Here is an 18,657-nt window from a genome sequence, read left to right on the forward strand (position 1 = left end):
ATCCTCGTGATGACCGAGCGATCGTTCGGCGCGTTCGTCAAGAACCTTTCGTTCCTGCGAACGTTGTCGCCCGAAATTTTCCGAACCGTCGACAACAACAACAACAACAGCAACAACAACGACGACGACGACAACAACAACCGCGGAACATTTCAGTTCAAACGGTTCGAAATCGTCTTCGTGAGACTGGAGTGCGATCAAGAAGTGCCGCCCGAGTACCGATGTTATCACCCATACATCGCCGAAACCGTCTGGCTTACGCTCGTCAACATGTTCACTGGACCGTAAGGCAATGGAACAATGTTTTGTTTTCTGATGAGTGTCGGGTATGCCTGTTTGGAAATGACCGAAGACCCCGAGTTTGGCGCCGTCAGGGAGAGCGTTTTTCACGTAACTTCACTCGACCGGTAGCTGCTTACAACGGAGGGTCGGTGATGGTTTGGGGAGGAGTTTCGAGATTTTCACGAACTCCTTTGGTAATCGTCCACGAAAATCTAAACGCTACGCGTTACATTAATCAGATCTTACGACCTGTTGTCTTGCCTCTACGGCAGCAAACTAGAGGTTTTATTTTTATGCAAGACAATGCCCGGCCTCACACAGCAAACGTCACCCGTCGGTTTTTCCAAAGACACGACATAACGCACGCAGAAAAAAATTTTGTTAAAATAACCTAAGATATGTTCTAGTAACAAATGCATTTGTTAACATAGGGATAACAAATTATATGTTAAAATAACAAAATTTAGGTTATAGCAAGTTATTAATATGTTATAACAACAAAACAATTTGGTTACTATAGAAAAATCTTTAAGTAGATTCGACCAAATAATTCAGTTGGTATAACAAATTTTTTTGTTGAAACAGCAAAATTATTCTATTAAAATAACAAATAAATTTACATTAAATTTTATAAGAATCCATAATTTAAAAATATGCTATAATCAGTGATATCTGATTTGGAAAATATTTTAGCAACAAATTAGTTTTGTTATTGCAATAAAATGATTTCGTTAGGACAACAAATTGATTTGGTGATTTAACAGACTGGTTTGTTAGTACAACTTGAAACATTTTGTTAATGCGATTAATGGATTTGTTACTATAACTAAACTCATTTGTAACCAGAACATATTTTTCAGTTATCCCATCTTTTGTTATTTCAACAAAATCATTTTTATGCGTGCGTTGTTAAGGCATCCAGCGGTAAGCCCTGATCTTAACCCTATCGAGCACGTCTGGCATATCCTGAAGCGCCGATTGCGCCAGAATTATCCCAATTTACGAACGTTAGCAGCATTAGAGCGGGCGCTAATCGAAACTTGGCGACGGATTCCGCAGTCAATGATTCGAAACTGCATTTCGAATATGCCTGAAAGATTGCGGGCTGTTATCAGGAGCAGAGGTGGCAATACGCGGTATTAGCACAACACACACACACACACACACACACACACACACACACACACACATATACACACATCTTCGGAGAGTGAGTTTGGAGTCACAAAATACTGTGGAAGTGACGAACCACAGGGTCTCAATCTCTGATAAAACCACACACATACACGTGCGCAAGCACAAAAGCGTAAATCCGCCGTGCAACCTCCACGTGGTACGCTTTGGGTAACGCTAATGCCGGCGGTAATTTTTTTTTTAATTTTTTGAAGTTTTTAGCCAATTGAAAAAAATTAAAAAATTTTTTTTTTTTTCTCAAAAATTTTCGATTTTTTTTTTTTTTTTTTTCCTTAAATTTTTCAAGTCACTAATACAGAATTGAGAGAAAAATGAAAAAAAAAATTTTTTTTCATTTTTGATAAAAATTATGACATTTTCAGAGCGAAATTCTTGCTCCTTTAATTTTTTCAAAAATTCGATCAAGTGGGAAAAAAAAAACGGTTGTCTGGATTGAATTGAAACTTTGTAGGGTTTTTGTGGGTATATTGAACAGTAAAAGGCACACTTAACGTTAGTGGTTTCCGCAATATTTTTGATTGGGCGCTTGATTTTCCAAAAAACGACAAAAAGCCCTTTTTTGGATGCTTTTTCAAATTCATGTAATGATTGAAAAAAAATTTTTTTTTCAAAATTCAATTGCCAATCCTTGTAGAGAATTTATTCAAGTTTTTAAAACCAACCTCAAAATTTCTGTGCGATCATTGGTTGCTGAGATATTGGTAATCAAAGACAAAATGATCTTTTTCCATTCAAACATCGATATCTCAGCGAGAAATGCTCGTATCGAGATTTTAAAAAAACGAAATTAAAGCTGAATAAACAAGCTATCCGGTCCATATGGAGGTTGAGTCGAAAAAATTTTTTCCACGTCCGTAGATTAAAAAAAAAACCAAAAAAATTTCGAAAATTTTTTTTTCGGTGGTTTTCTTATGATTACTCGAAAAATATTTTCAAAAAAAAATTTTCAAACTCAGATCCGAAAACTAAACACTTAGAGCTACAATTTGCTTTTTTTTTTTTGCTGTACGACCATTTTTGTATAAGTTACAGCCTGTTGAAAATCCCCCAAAAATTTAGATTTTTTTTCTGCTCCCTTAATTTTTGTGAGAAGTGTATATTATAAAAAATTACTTGATAAATATAATGATGCGTTAAAAATGATGAAGAAAAATTTATAATATAAAGCCAAATATTCATTGAATGATTCGTAAAGCGATCACCGTAGTTGTTAGATAACATTAGACTTCTTTGCATAAAAAACATCACATCAGAAACAGAAATACCAATAAAGAAAAGGGTAGAGTGAGGATAAACAATTGTCTGGAGGCACCTTGCCTTTGCTTTGACATCTTGTTTCACTTCCTTATTCACAGGGAAGTTATTTAGTCCTGTATGATCCTTGAAAAAAAGTATAAGGGTGTGAAAAAAGTTTGGAGAACCATGAAAAACAAGTCAGCCTCTCCTTATTTTTGATGACAAGGGACAAAAATATAAAAGGTGAGGTAAGACAGAAAGAGATTACCAAATAAACATACATAGAATCCCAGTGGAAAGTAGATATAAAAAAAATTCTACTTAAATGACGTATGGGTATTGTAGTCAAAGTTTATTTTACTACTATTGTTATTAAAATTATCTAAAAATAAAATAATAAAATAAGGAAAAAAATGTTTATACGAGAGAAGTAAATGTTGAGAAGCCAGAAAGTCATTATTGTTGTTGTATCAACGTCTGAATACAAATAAAGAAAAATAAATGTGAAGTAGTGAGTGACTTTAGCTTGAATTAACATGTGCATACTTACAAGTGCACTCTTGTAGACTATATAAGCAACGAGTGAACACATGATTATTTTCCGTTGTCTTATACAACAGTCTGTGTTGTATTTGCATTTATGGAATGCAAATGTATTTAAAACAACATATTTAATGACTAATATGTATGACTTATGATGAAATATTTGACTAGTGGCAGCTGATTGATCAGATGTTAAGAAGGGTTTACATTTTTTTCTCTCTCTCACCCTCTATTGGACAAATAAAAGTATCTCTGTCATACTTGTACAACTTATGGAATCTTAAAACGGATTTTATGAATAGATAAATGAAAATTTTCCAAAAAAGCGCTTCGCTCTTCGATAGATAATTTAATTATCTATCGAACAGCGAAGCGTTTTTTTCAAAATTTTATCTTATTCATGAGCAAAACCCGTTTGAAAATCAACTATCAACCGCTCTTAAATGCAATAGTTTTTATTTTGAAAGCTTCATAACGTGCAGCAGAATGTAAAGTCTTAATATTTTAAATTGTTTCAAGTAAATAAAGAATGAATAATTGTTTGAACTGGCATATTTTTTTAGAATATTTATATCGGACACAAATTCACTTAAAGAAATTTCCTTTAAATATTACCGTTAAATTCATGGTAATCGTGGGACGAATGGCACGACCTAATCATTTGTTGGTAAGTGAGATCATTTTTAACTTTTTTTCAACAAATTTTACCGTAGTCTACTGTAAATTTTATTCAGTTTTCAGTAAATTTGATGAAATCTACCACAAAATAAATGAATTTTTTCGTAATTTTTATTGTAAAAATGGTAATAAATAAAATGGCTGCATTATGTCCCACGATTACAGTTAATGTAACGGTAATTTTTGAAGAAAATTTCTTTCTGCGTATATTTTCCGGTTTTACAATTTATGTAACATTGGCGTATAAACTTTTATTTTTAGCAGCTGCTGTAATTTTGAAAATTTAGGTTGCTTGATGAATCTTGAATTGCACTTCTTCGACTTTCACTTTGACTACTTTCCTCGAAACCTTGGAGACTGTATATTTGATCGAAATAAGATTTATTTGTGCCAAAGATATAAGATATTTAGATATTGCCAAACAAATATTTATTTCTGATAAATATATAATATATTTTGGCGGCTTAATTGCGTAAAATAAATAGTTCTTTATGGTAAAGGTATGGTTTATTTGTGGTAAATTAGTCATAGTTGACGAAAATAATGAACTTTGAAAATTTATTTTATCAATTTTCATAAATTATAACGGCTTTAAAATGGAAAACAAAATTAGGAAAACGGTTGACCTTAAAGGACATCCCTGCAACTTCCCGCTAATTCCATACTTCACTGCTCAAAATTGCACTTATTAAGTTTTTGAGCTCTTCGAGCTCAAAAATACAATTTATGTGTTATTTTGAGCTCTCCAAGTTCAAAGAAATAGCTGCTCTATGATTTTGAGCTCTTCGAGCTCAAAAGTCTGATAGAAGTTTAATAAAACACTATTTTTTGAATTTTCAAACCGCAATAACTTTTGAATGAACGAACCGATTTTTACGCGGTTGGCGGCATTCAATGCAGTTTTTTGAGCCTCATGGAGAAAATTTAAGTTTGAATTGATCAAACTAGGAATTTCGGAGTAATTCTAAAAAAAAACCCTTTTTTCGATTTTCTTTCAAAAACGATACTCACGAACGAATCGACCGATTTTGGCTGGACTGGCGGCGATCGAAATGGTTTTTTGGAATTAAGAGCTGATCAGTTGTTGAAATTAATCGGTAAAGTGGTTTAAAAGTTATTCCAAAAAAACCACATTTGAAAAAATTTTCTTTCGCAGTTTTTTTTTGTGAATTCTTGAAATCTACCCCTCCGAATCGATTCAAAATGACAAGAAATCTAAGTTTGATCGAACTCTTTAAAACGCCATTAGTTCCAATTAGTCAAGCCGTTCAAAAGTTATAAGTAGTTTACATATGGCCACACACACACACACACACACACACACACACACACACGCGCGCACACACACACACACACAAACACACACACACACACACACACACACACACACACAGGAATACAGACATCATCGCGGAAACGTTCGGGAAAGCTTCCTAGGACCTCAAAACGTCAACATCCATTGGAAACTCGATTTTCGAAAAACGGAATAAAATCAGTCTTCCCAACTTTTGAAAATTTTTAATTTTCTTAGCGGGAAGTTAAAAATTATTTTTTATTCTTTTTTTTGAATGATGAAATATTTTCCGGTCTTTTATTGAATAAAAATGTTAATTATAGGTTAAGAATAATTTAGATTTGTTTCCGTAAAATATAGGGTAGAAATACCGTTTTTGGCCACTTTAGCACCGTTTTTGGCCAGTGAACATTTGAATTAAATTTATATTAAAACAAATTGAGTTTGTAATGGTTTATTAATATAAATTAATTCCTATCGTTTATTTGAACAATAAATGGCCATAAATGGTACAGTGGCCACAAACGGTACTTCTATCCTAATATTTTAAACAACTTACCATATAAGTTAGGTATGATTTTTTCTAATCTCCAATTAATTAATAGTTCATCCATCGATGAATAGAATTAGTTATCACTATTATGTATGCAAATAAACTATTTTTCGAAACGTCGCTGTAGCTTTAAGTTGTAATCAAGACAATCAACACTTGGTAACAATGGTGGTTACTTTTGGTACGGTTTAAGTGACGTCATGAGAACTGTATTTGAGAGTTTTAATACCATAGATGTCGTTGTTTTCGACAAATTTAGTATCTTTACCACAAATAAATGATATACTTCTGACGAATAATAAAATAATTCAAGTCAACTGTTATATTTACTTGTATATTTACTATGTTATATTTACTGTGTTATATTTACTAAACCTATATAGTTGTCAGAAGGAAATATTTAAAAAAAAACGACTCAAATAAATTGATTTATTTGTGAAAAATATTTATTTTTTTCTGTGTAGTGAAGAACAAGGTGAAAAATTTCATCAAGATGGTGGTATGTCAATATGATGGCGGATTTTTGCTAGATGCTCAAGAAAGAAATGAATGAAAGTATAAAACGAAAGAGAAATCCGTTGCACAGATCATTCGAAGGCAAAAGAGTTCAATACAAGCGAAGAACTCTAAAAAAAATTTAGTTTGCAATTTTCAGCAATTTTCTGGGTTTTTTTTTTCACAAATAACTTCGAATTTTGAACTCAAATGGGCAGAAAAGGCACTATATTTAGATTGAACGCTTCAAAGTTAGTAAGAAATCTTCTCACAGAAGTTCAAAACACAGTAGTAGCGTTTTTCGCAATTCCAAAGAACTTATTGATTTCTGAAACTTAACTCTCTTATAAGACGATTCAGTGATTATGCGCCTTCTATCGGAGATTTGCTATGTTAACATGTTGCAAAATTATGTAGAAGCATGTATGACCATACTAGATCTGATACGTCCTGACACAATCATATGATGCATGATATGACTAATTTTCATATCAAGCTATATTTAGGCAAGCTAAGAGAAATAAACAATTGCATACGGAAAAATCAGACCATAATCGAAATTTTATTCCCGGGAAACAAATCTAATTTAAAATAAACACTCTTTCACATTGACATGTATCCTGATATTTTATGTGTAGACATTAAATTTTAAATGTAAATGCCGGAACTATAACTGAGAAAGTTTCTGACAAACTTAATAACATCCAAATGTACTTTAGAAATTAGTGAGATTATATTCAAAGTATCTGAGTGTATGCATAAAATATATTAATAATGGATAAATATAGCATCAATGTACGTCCATTTTGTCAGCGTGTGCCTCGTTTTGAACGACATGTTACTGCAGCAGACTGACGCCGCTCTACAACCCGACGACCTAATCTCACTTCTGACGTTTCACTTCCTCGCGAACCAACTTGAAACTCATAGCTTCTCTACGACTAGTTGCTAATTACAAACAGCACGCTGCAGACAAAAGCTTCATCGGCGTACCAGGCACTTTCGACAAGCTCGAAAATGCGTGTATACCAGATTGACTGAAGGATTATTTTGTGGAAGCACTTTATGAGCATTATATATCTATATGTTCACACAACAAGATTGACTACAAAGTGATGATATCATGATTATGCAGTCTTGTCAAGGATGAATGCACTCTCGCCCACGGCTGTGATTTCCTCGCACTTCTTTTACTCTTTTATCGGAAATTATATTGACAACTATAACATTTTTTCGTATTTAACAGTCAAGTTGTTTTTTAAAAGATAGTATAGATTTTATATTATTTGTCAAAATATGTCTCAATTAGCCAAAATATTATAAAAAGGCCATAAATTGTAATAGTAGGTTGCACTTTAAGAGTGCGAAGTTGAACGCTTTTATCCATGTGTGAAATTGCTTATCCGAGCCGAAGGCGATCACGTAGATTGGTTTATGTTACTTTTTTCCTTGGCGCGAATATCTCTCTTCACTGAATCTACAACTAAAATTTACAATTTTAGCAATTGTTCGTGAGAAGCTTATTTGTCAATGTACTTAATTTATTTTTCTTCATACGAAAATGTGCTATCAAATTTTATGGCGTTAAATTTGAAAAAATTTGATTTGAAAATCGACAATACTTCCTCTTAAACAGTGTATACTGGCGATTTTTTGTATGCACAATTAACGAAGGGTTAATATTAGAGCCAATGATACATGCGCTGATCACATCTTACATTTAAAAGAATCGCATTAAATTATAAACATACAAGTAGCTGATAATAGTACTAGTTATTTATAATAAAAGTACGATCGAGCGAATTTTTTGAATGAATAATTGTATTCGTGATCGAATGATGGACTCCGTGGGATGTATTAAATTCGTGAGAAGATAGCAAACATTGTCGTAAAAGAGACAACGTTGAATTCTGTCCCTTTTACTCCTTCTTATTCGCCATTTTATGTTCTTTTTTTTTCAGCTGTACTTAATATATTTACTTTTTTTTTATTCTGTCCGGGCTTCCTGACAAGAGCACTCGGCGTCGGAATTCGAAGAGTGGTAAAGCCTCTGAGTGCACACGGCCGAAGATATCATTACGAAGATAACGGCGCATCATTGGTAGCCGCCATGAGGATAATCGAGTTGCTTCCTTTTTTATCTTTTAAATTCACCTCTTTCTTCTTTTCTCTCTGTCGTTTTCGTTGTCGACCCGGTTTAAACTGAATAGATAGAATCGACGTTCAGCGAAAAAAAAATCATTTATATGCATAAAAGTGGAACACACTTAATTTCCTGTTCTTAATATGACCTCCTGTTAGTTTGTTGGCTTAAATTTACATTGAAATAAGCTGAAGAATTTTATAAAACAATGAATTGTAGACCCAAAATCAACAATGAGAATATTTTAAGATGGATAGATTCAAATGAAACATAATAAAATTAACTTTATGAAGTTGAGTAGTTACACTGAATAAATGTATAATTCAAGTAAAAGGGAGTAGCGTAATTCTGGGAACATAATGTTATCGGAAGCCAACAATCCGACGTGAAAGGTAGACCGCTTGCCCACCAGATATGCAGCTGGCTTACCAAGGCATCGTTGATTTTTTACACTTTAAATTATTTTTTATATTTTTTAGTTTTATTTGTTGACTTTAACACAGCTTTTTGGTCACTCAGTGACTCATATAACTGCGTTAAATGTGCGTCGGCTTTTTTTCGATGATTATAGATAAATGTCTATCGGCTTTTATATTTATTGATATTTCAAAAACTGCTGTTATCCGTTGATAAAAATGATTAATTTTGTTCATTTTTATTCGTAAGATTACCTTTATGAAACCTACCCGAAATTTTAACAGGAATAAGATGTTCAGAAACAAAATATATAAAGGCTCAAGCAGTTTATGAACTGACTCTTACAAGTTTTATTATCTTCGGTATAATTTTTATGTTTTTAAATAATTATAGTTATAAAAAGAGATATAAATAATATAATAGTGTGATTTATTTATATTTTTTATTAACTCTCGTCTGAAATACTCATTATTAGAGTTAAAATTGATTTTTTTCACTTAATTTTATTTTAAACTGTTGAAACAAAATAAGGCTATTATTGGAACACTGTTAAAAGAAAATAAATCTCTCAGAAAGAGTGAAAATCACGCAAGCTATCTGAGCATCTCCTGCTGCGAACACTCCACCAACGTTCACGATCGTGTAACGAGACACATTTTACGAGCACATAAGATGGTAATTCTTTTTCTTACCACTAGCGTCCTTCGTATTTATATTCAATTCCTTTTCCATTTTACAGCCATATCATATACCAGTAGTCAGTAGTCAGGTTTAGATTTCTCTGTACCATTCAAGTACTGTAATTTCAAAAATGGTTTAGAATATCCAAAAGTGCACTTATTATGGTGACTTTTCATGATGTAAAACAGAAATGATTTGATTTTCTTTATAACTTATACGAAAAAAAAAAGATGATCACGAATTGATATGAAATATAAGTATAATCAAGGCAACTAAAATTGGAAAAACAGTTTGGCCTTACATTGACAAAGTGAAAGTAAAGCACAACTTAAAACGCTTAATGTTATGAGGTGTACAATAAATTGAATCAAGTCAATTCAAGTGAATAATAAAAACGCTTAATTTCATTAATAAAAAATATATTTATACTCTATTCGTATAAATAAAATATGATATTAAAATATTTTGTGTAAAAAAACTGTACACATAATCTTTTTACAGCATAGCGATTGGTTTGCACGAGTTTAAAGAAAGATCGATTGGACATTTGAGCGTATCAGAAGCCTATCGGCAATTCTCTTCTCTCCCATAATTACCGTAATGTTATGCCATCTAATTGGAGAGGTTTTTTGTGAGAACCGATAAAACAAAGATTACCAGCCGTAGATTGGTAGAGTCGCATGTTTCGGCCGCAAAGCACCCAAGAAATTGGATATCGATGAGCAGTTTACTTCTTCCCAATAAGGAATAAAAATAATAAAATATAAAAACAGATCCATTTCCAAAAGCAATTACACCCTTTTATACACCAATGAGATTAAAGTACACATACTGTGAGGATGATTACTTTAATGAAAAGATAATTATTAATGCGAAATTTTTTTAAAGAATCTTTAAATTTTATCGCAATGTATACATTCTTAAATAATCCAATCAAATAACACAATATACGTTATTATGTTGAGTTAACTTTTATCTGATCCTGAATTTACGCGATACCAGTAAATACCCTCCGAAATACGTTGTTCGAGTGAATACCTAGAATTAACGTAATGGGCGAATATGAGTCAAGCGTAAGTAATGAACAGCCTCATTGTTTGCTATTGCCTTGACGTATTGCTTTACGCACCGAAACAATAGGACAGCCAATTCTGCTCTACTACTGAATGCGATATATATGTGGCTCTTCATTTTTACTATATGCACCAAGTACCTATGAGACTAGACTAATATTATTGCCTCATAAATTCATCATTTATTTCAGTATATTTAATAATAAAAAATTAAATTTCATTTTTCTCTCAAGTCGTTCATGACGGAAGTATATATTATAACATGAATGAATGAAAATAATCTACAATTTGAAAATCTATTACATTTCACAAGAAAGACCGCTCAGATTTCAACAAAAAGAGAGGAAATTATAGAAAACATTTTAGATATTTGAAAATACGGTCTTAAAGTAATTGAAAATATATCAATTGGCAGTGTTGAAAATTCATTCTGCTCTTTCTTGAATTTGTTGTTGGATGAACTTGAGAGTTTACACCCAGTTAAAATTTTCAAAAAATCGATTTTTTTGCCTTTTTGGAAAGTACATATAGTTGAATATTTTTTTTGAAAATTTCAAACTGATCCGACAAATATTCTTGAAAATAAATGTATATTTGTAAGGAAGTCTATGAGCATACGAAAATAGGTGGTGCGTAAAAAAAACGCGTTTTTTTCAAAACGGTGTTTTTAAAGTCGATAAACATGATTTCTTCAAAACGGAATGATTCATCGGCTTCAAACTTTTACACAACCTTCTAAGACATATTCCTCAAGTATCAATCGAAGGAATAAGATTTCTGACGGTTATTTCGATTATTTAAACCACTTGAAACTGGAAGTTTTTTCGAAAATCACTTTTTTTTTTGGAAGCCGGTATTTTGTCAAAAATCAAATTTTGGGCTGTTCCTTCAATTAATACACGGAAAAAAGTAAACAGTAAAATTCACGCGGATTTTGGTTAATTTTTATAGTTTCAAACACTACAGCGGACTTCGGAGTGGTAAAAATGTAAATATTACAAAACTAGTGTGAAAGCCCCAATTTATAATTTAATATTGAAAATAAGTGATTAGTAGTTGTCATTATATTAAATAACGACTCTATCATCTTAAAAAATTATAATTTCAAAAAGTAGAAATTGCCGTTTCAATATATAGTCTATACTATGAGTAGAATGGGAAGGTCTCACACTCGGAGAATTTAACATTTGAAACAGTAAAAATTCTACTCTTAAAATATATATTTTACCAGTCCAAGCAAATCAATAATTATAGTTTCAATTTTAGCGGTGCGTTTAAAATTTACCATTTTATTTTGTAAATATTGGCGTTGCTTGTATAGAAATTTAGTAACTGTAGTTTATATTTTTTACATATCATACGATCATTTTTTAAGTACGAAATGATAAATATCAAAGTCAAAATTCTTAATTATTATACTTTAACATTTTCGACATTCATGTAGCGAATATTACTGTTTAAATAGTATTTTCTTCCATGTAAAGAATCAACTGTAATATTTAAATGATAAATGTTATAAAGTGATTATTAAAATCACGATATTACTGTTTAAAATGGTAATTTTTTTCAGTTGATCATTACTTATTATAAATCGACTATTATTTATTACAGTTTACTTCTTTCCGTGTACCTGCACTTATCATTTCGCTATATAATTTTTAACTTCCCGCTAAGAAAATCGAAGATTTTCAAAAATCGGGAAGTTATTGTTTTCACCCCGTTTTGCAAAAATCGAGTTTTCATCAGATCTCGACGTTTGAAGGTCACAGGAAGCGTCCTTGACTATCCCCGTGAGGTTGTCACGGTGTCTGTATGTATGTATGTGTGTGTGTGTGTGTGTGTGTGTGTGTGTGTGTGTGTGTGTGTGTGTGTGTGTGTGTGTGTGTGTGTGTGTGTGTGTGTGTGTGTGTGTGTGTGTGTGTGTGTGTGTGTGTGAAAGTATGTGAACCGCTTATAACTTTTGAACGGCTCGACCGACTTCATCGTGGTTGGTGCCATTCGAAAGGGCTTGACCAAACTTAGATTTTGAAAACTATTTGGACCGATTCAGATCAATAGATTTTGAGAAATCTTCAAAAAACTGAAAAAAAAATTTTTTTCAAATGTAGTTTTTTTGGAATAACTTTTAAACGGCTATATGGTTCAATTCCAAAAACTAATCAGCTCTTAACCTCGAAAAACCACGTCGATCGCCACCAGTCCGGTCAAAATCGGTTGATTCGTTCGAGAGATATCGTGAACGAAAGAAAACCGAAAAAAGTGTTTTTTCGGAATAACTCCGAAATTCCTAGCGCGATCAATTCAAAATTTGAAATTCTTTGTGAGGCTTGAAAAACTGCATCGAATGCTGCCAACCGCGTGAAAATCGGTTTATTCATTCAAAAGTTATTGCGGTTTAAAAATTCAAAAAATAGTGTCTTATCAAATCTCTATCAGACTTTTGAGCTCGGATAGGAAAGCAATCTCTTTGAGCTCGGAATGCTCAAAATAACCCATAAATTGTATTTTTAAGCTCGAAGAGCTCAAAAACATCATTGGTGCAATTTTAAGCGCCTAAGTATGGAATTAGCGGGAAGTTGCAAGGATGGCCTTCAGGGTCAACCGTTTTCCTAATTTTTTTTTTTTTATTTTCCATTTCATATAATTCTAGCCAGAGATATCTTTCTCACCACCTGACACCCTTTTGTGGAGACCCTCCAGGAGATCGTCTACTGAAGCAGTACAACATAATATTTAAAATATAAGAAAATCACTACTCATACATGTTTTTTATATATTTATTAAATAGAATATTTTTTCAGAAAAAATTCATAAAATACGCTTGTCTTGGGATTGCAACTAGGTATTAAGGTAAAAGCCCCCATTATTGACACTATAAGTGATCATGAATATTTGAATTTTTATATCGTGTTTCAAATCAATATTGTCAACTTTTTTTCTTATAGGACACCTTAGTCACTGTTTTTACTTATATAATTTAATTGATTAACTTTAATACCAATAAATTTAATAGCTATCATATCAACTTAAAACCAACAGGTCGAATGTGTGTATTATTGACAGCGCAAAAAATTCAAAGAGCCAATTATTGACATACCATTCATCCCATTATGGACAGGTCTTTTATTACAGTTAAATTTATGTTAACAATAATCATTTTTACTAACTAGTGGAAAACTATCAATAATTTTTATTATTTTAAAACTCGTTTAAGACCTAGCTTTTCTATGTTTTTTACCAAGTTTTTTTTTAGCAATTTTTTCTAGTCTCAAATACTTTGATTCTTATAAAATCACATGAGAGTTTGTAAGCATTAGTACCTTTATATGTATGTTACGGGAGTTTGGTTATTTTACATTATGGCCTATATCGTTAGTTGACGCAAGTTAATTTTTGTATCTCCATCATTGACATCCGCTATTTTGAAATTAATTTTAACTTGATAAAATATATAAATAAATGATTACATGGTCATTTAGACTATACACAGTAAAAAATTTTGCGTCATTGCGTCAAAAAACAGTGTTAAAAATTTTTGTGTTGAATATTTAACACTTTTATGTGTAAATTATGTGTATCACTTATTCTGTTAAATCAACACAAAAAAGTGTTAAATATTTAATAAAAAAATTTTTAACAAAATTTTTTGATGCAATGACGCAAAATTTTTTACTCCGTAAATAATCTAAAATAATGTTAAACAATGCAATTACATAACAAAAACATTGAGGAATCGGAATTTAAAAATAAGATATTTCTTAACAATATTGTTAAGAAATTATAAACCCTATAAGCAGTTTTGGCCTTCTTGAAAAATGAAATTTTTTGCGGTAAATAGTTTATACCTTGGAATTAAATTTTATTATTTTGTAATTAAAAAAAAAAAAAAAAAAAAAAACGTAAAATTGTCATGAAATATTAACAATTGTGAATATTAACATATTTTATTTATGAAATAATAAAATTGAATAGGATATCAATAGTGGAGGCCCTGTTAATACTAGGGGCTTTTACCTTATCCCTTAAATAAAGCCAAACGTAACGATGTCTAATACATTTGGTTCCCGCATTATTGTTAGTACTGTCATGATTAATTAAAACTCATACATTCGAATAATAAAATGCAAAAAATTGATTTTTGTATTAATCAATTTTTCCTTTAACATAAATCAATCAAGCAATGATTCTTATTAATTAATAACATCATCAATTGTTTAACCTAGTTTCTCATATATTACTAATTGTTCTCATCCATTAAGACTAAAGTATTCTAACAATTTCAATAATTCTTTGCGGCGTTACTTATTATGTAGTTCATTTTTACAGTTAACGTATACTAATCGTAGAATATTTATCGAAACGTCATCATTTATCTTATCCGTCGGGTACTTAGTTTTCGTTGAAGCGAAGTACAGGCGTATTATGGATAAAGAAAAAGGTTACACAAGAATTTGCAGCTTGTTGGGCAATCAAGTGTAGTCTATTTATAATCGCGGACACATTCGATTTTTCATAAACATAATAGATTTTTAAATGACAGCTGAAGTGTTGTCTTCAACACTAAGATGACAATATACAGTATAGCACTATTCTATTCGTACAGTCATCTAAAATCTAACTAATGACAATCCGCACGTTTGTATTTGCTGAACAAACATTTGTACATACATCGTAAGCGTTAGACAGCTTGAAGAGCAATGGCTCGTGCGCTTTATTTAACTGTAAACACATTATGTGATCTGACGTAGGTTTACTGTGTAATGTGAGGGAGGTCAAATCGTAAATTATCTGTCTCAAAATGTCAATATAAAATATTATAAAAAAAAAGTAATATTATATTGTTTTCATTGCAAATTTGAATCTATCGAATTATTTGATTTAAAATATGTCTTTTACAATAACTACACGGAGAAATTAACACAGCAATGATTACTGTTTCGTACACTACTCAGTAGTGTTTTAGAAAAAAGTTCATTGACAGTAGAGATTACTGTGAGACACACGACTGGTTAGTGCCAGTGCACAACTTGGCAATGAAAGTTCATCTTGATCTGAAATTTGATATAAACTAGAAATTTGAATAGCGAACTACGCGCGTGGCTTAATTTTAATCAATAATTAATCGTTCACGTTTTTTGCGAGTATCTACCTATGACTAACTTCAAGACTTTCATGTAATTTTATTTATAGGATATTATTGAAAGTATAAACTTAGATTCAAAGCAAAAAAAATGAGGACGACGGTTAACCCTAAATGCCATCCCTGCAACTTCCCGCTCATTTTGTACTTAAGCGCTCAAAATCACTCATTACGTTTTTGAGCTCTTCGAGCTCAAAAATATGGTTTTTGTGTCATTTTGAGCTCTCTGAGCTCAAAATTCTAATAGCAGTTTAATAAAACACAATTTCTTGGATTTTCAAACCGCAATAACTTTTGAATGAATGAACCGATTTTCACGCGGTTGGCAGCATTCGACGCAGTTTTTAAAGCCTCATAAAGAATCTTTGAGTATGAATTGATCGAACTAGGAATTTCGAAAGGATTCCGAAAAAACACTTTTCGGTTTTCTTTCGACAACGATAACTCACGGACGAATCAACCGATTTAGACCGGACTGACGGCAATCGACGTGGTTTTTTTATGTTAAGAGCTGATTAGTTTTTGAAATCGATCGATAGAGCCGTTAAAAAGTTATTCCAAAAAAAGCACATTCACAAAAATTTTTTTTTGAAGTTTTTTTGAGACTTCTCAAAATCTACTGGTCCGAATCGGTCCAAAGTGTATTCAAAATCTAAGTTTGGTCAAACCCTTTCGAATGGCGCCAACCGTGATGAAATCGGTCAAGCCGTTCAAAAGTTATAAAATTCAGAAAATTGAAAATTTTCAAAAATCGGGAAGTTATTGTTTTTACCCCGTTTTTTTGAAAATCGAGTTTTCATCAGATCTCGACGTATTGAGATCTTAGGAAGCTTCCTTTAACTATTCCCGCGATGGTGTCTGTATGTATGTATGTGTGTGTGTGTGTGTGTGTGTGTGTGTGTGTGTGTGTGTGTGTGTGTGTGTGTGTGTGTGTGTGTGTGTAAACCTCTCGTAACTTTTGAACGGCTTGACCGATTTCATCGTGGTTGGTGTCATTCGAAAAGGCTTTACCAGACTTAGATTTCCTGTAAGTCGGAACCGATTCGGACCAGTAGATTTCGATAAATTGCAAAAAAAGTGACAAAAAAGTTTTTTTTTTTTTTCATTTTTTTTAAATATCTCCGAATTGGCTGAACCGATCAACTTCAAAAACTAATCATTTCTTAACCTTGAAATCCCGAATCGATCGCCACATAAAGCGTCAGAATCGGTTGATGCGTTCGTGAGATATCGTTGTCGAAAAAAATCGAAAAAAGTGTTTTTTTGTAATAACTCCGAAATTTTTCATCAGATCAATATTCTTGTTCAGAATCATTTATAGAGCTCAAAAAACCACATCGATCGCCGCCTACCGCGTGAAAATCGGTTGATTTATTAAAAAGTTACAGCAGTTTGAAAATTAGAAAAATCGAGTTTCATCGAATTTTGATGACTGTTGAGCTTGAAGAGCTCAAAAGCATAGCAAAGCTATCTCTCTGAACTCGGAGAGCTCAAAATAACACATAAAGTGTATTTTTGAGCTCGAAGAGCTCGAAAACGTCATAAGTGAAATTTTAAGCGCCTAGGTATGGAATTAGCAGGAAGTTGCAGGGATGGCCTTCGGGGTCAACCGTTTTTCTAATTTTTTTTATTAATTTTTACCTATTCTACGAGAATTTAATTCAACATTCACTATTTACTAAATGATGGAATTACAATTTCTCAAATAAATTACTCGAAAATCTTTCATACGATCTTTTCTCAAACATTTTTTTATATGTATGAGATAGCGATTACGAAAATATTGACAATTCAGCTTTTTATTCTTACATTACCTTAACGTTCGATCAACTTTGATAATGTTTTTTAAACAAAAATAATAACTCGAACTATAGCCTTGTGAGCTTACCCTATAAAATATCACAATAAAGTTTGAATAATTTATAATGAAGAAAATAAAAAATTCGCAGAATCACGTGATTTAAATTAGGACTTGTATAATGTCTGTATCATTTAATTCTCTCTGTCATTCGCATTCTTCGTTTGTCAAGTACAAAGAAACGCTAGATTAAGAGAGTAATCTCAGTTGTGTTCGTGCGACTAAGACAGATACAACCGATTGCACCGAGTCGAGGATTTAAAATAGATTTAAGTCACGTTCATCCTTCTTAATCTCCACTTTTTTTTGACAGCTGAAGTTTTTTTTTTAATTAAAAAAAAAATGTCCAATATTTTTTCTTGTAATTAAAGAAAATTTTTCTATTAAGCAAGCTTTTAATGAGTAAGCAACGACTCGGTAATTTATTTAAATATTTAATTTAAGAATTTTTATGAATAATAAATGTTTTATTACTGAAGAAGACATTAAAAAAACTGTGTTGAATCCAAGGTGTAAAAGATATGCGATATATCTGAAGAATAATCACTAAGAGTATTTTGCTGAAGCGGATAACGCTGCACAGGGAGGAATTACGTGCGAATGGTAGCCGTTATCCGGTTGTGACCCGCCAGTAAATCGTTTTATCCGGACCGCGCATTTATTTGAGTCCGCCCGTGGGGCTAGTCCAGCCATTTTTCTAAAACTATTCCAAGTACACCCCATTAGAGGAGGTACTAGAGATGTTAAACTGTTTGAACATTGAAGTTTCTCGTGCAGTAAAACGACGCAAGTTTTGTCTTTTAAAGTCTGTTACTACTTGGATATAGAAGAATAAACCAAGAATATACCCATATTATTCATATTTTTTTCATCTTTTTAAATATACAGTATATATTTTTTTGCTATGTTAGTATATATACACGGAAAGAAAATTGTACGAAAAATTACAATGCAAACATCGTAATTTTTAGTATAGGACATTGCAGTGCCGGGCCAGAACTCAAACATCGTAATTTATATGATGCAACATCGTAAATTTCTATCACTCAAATTAAAAAGAAGTTTAGGTC

Source organism: Cotesia glomerata, linkage group LG1, assembly GCF_020080835.1.
Source record: "Cotesia glomerata isolate CgM1 linkage group LG1, MPM_Cglom_v2.3, whole genome shotgun sequence".
In the NCBI taxonomy this organism is placed as follows: Eukaryota; Metazoa; Arthropoda; class Insecta; order Hymenoptera; family Braconidae; genus Cotesia; species Cotesia glomerata.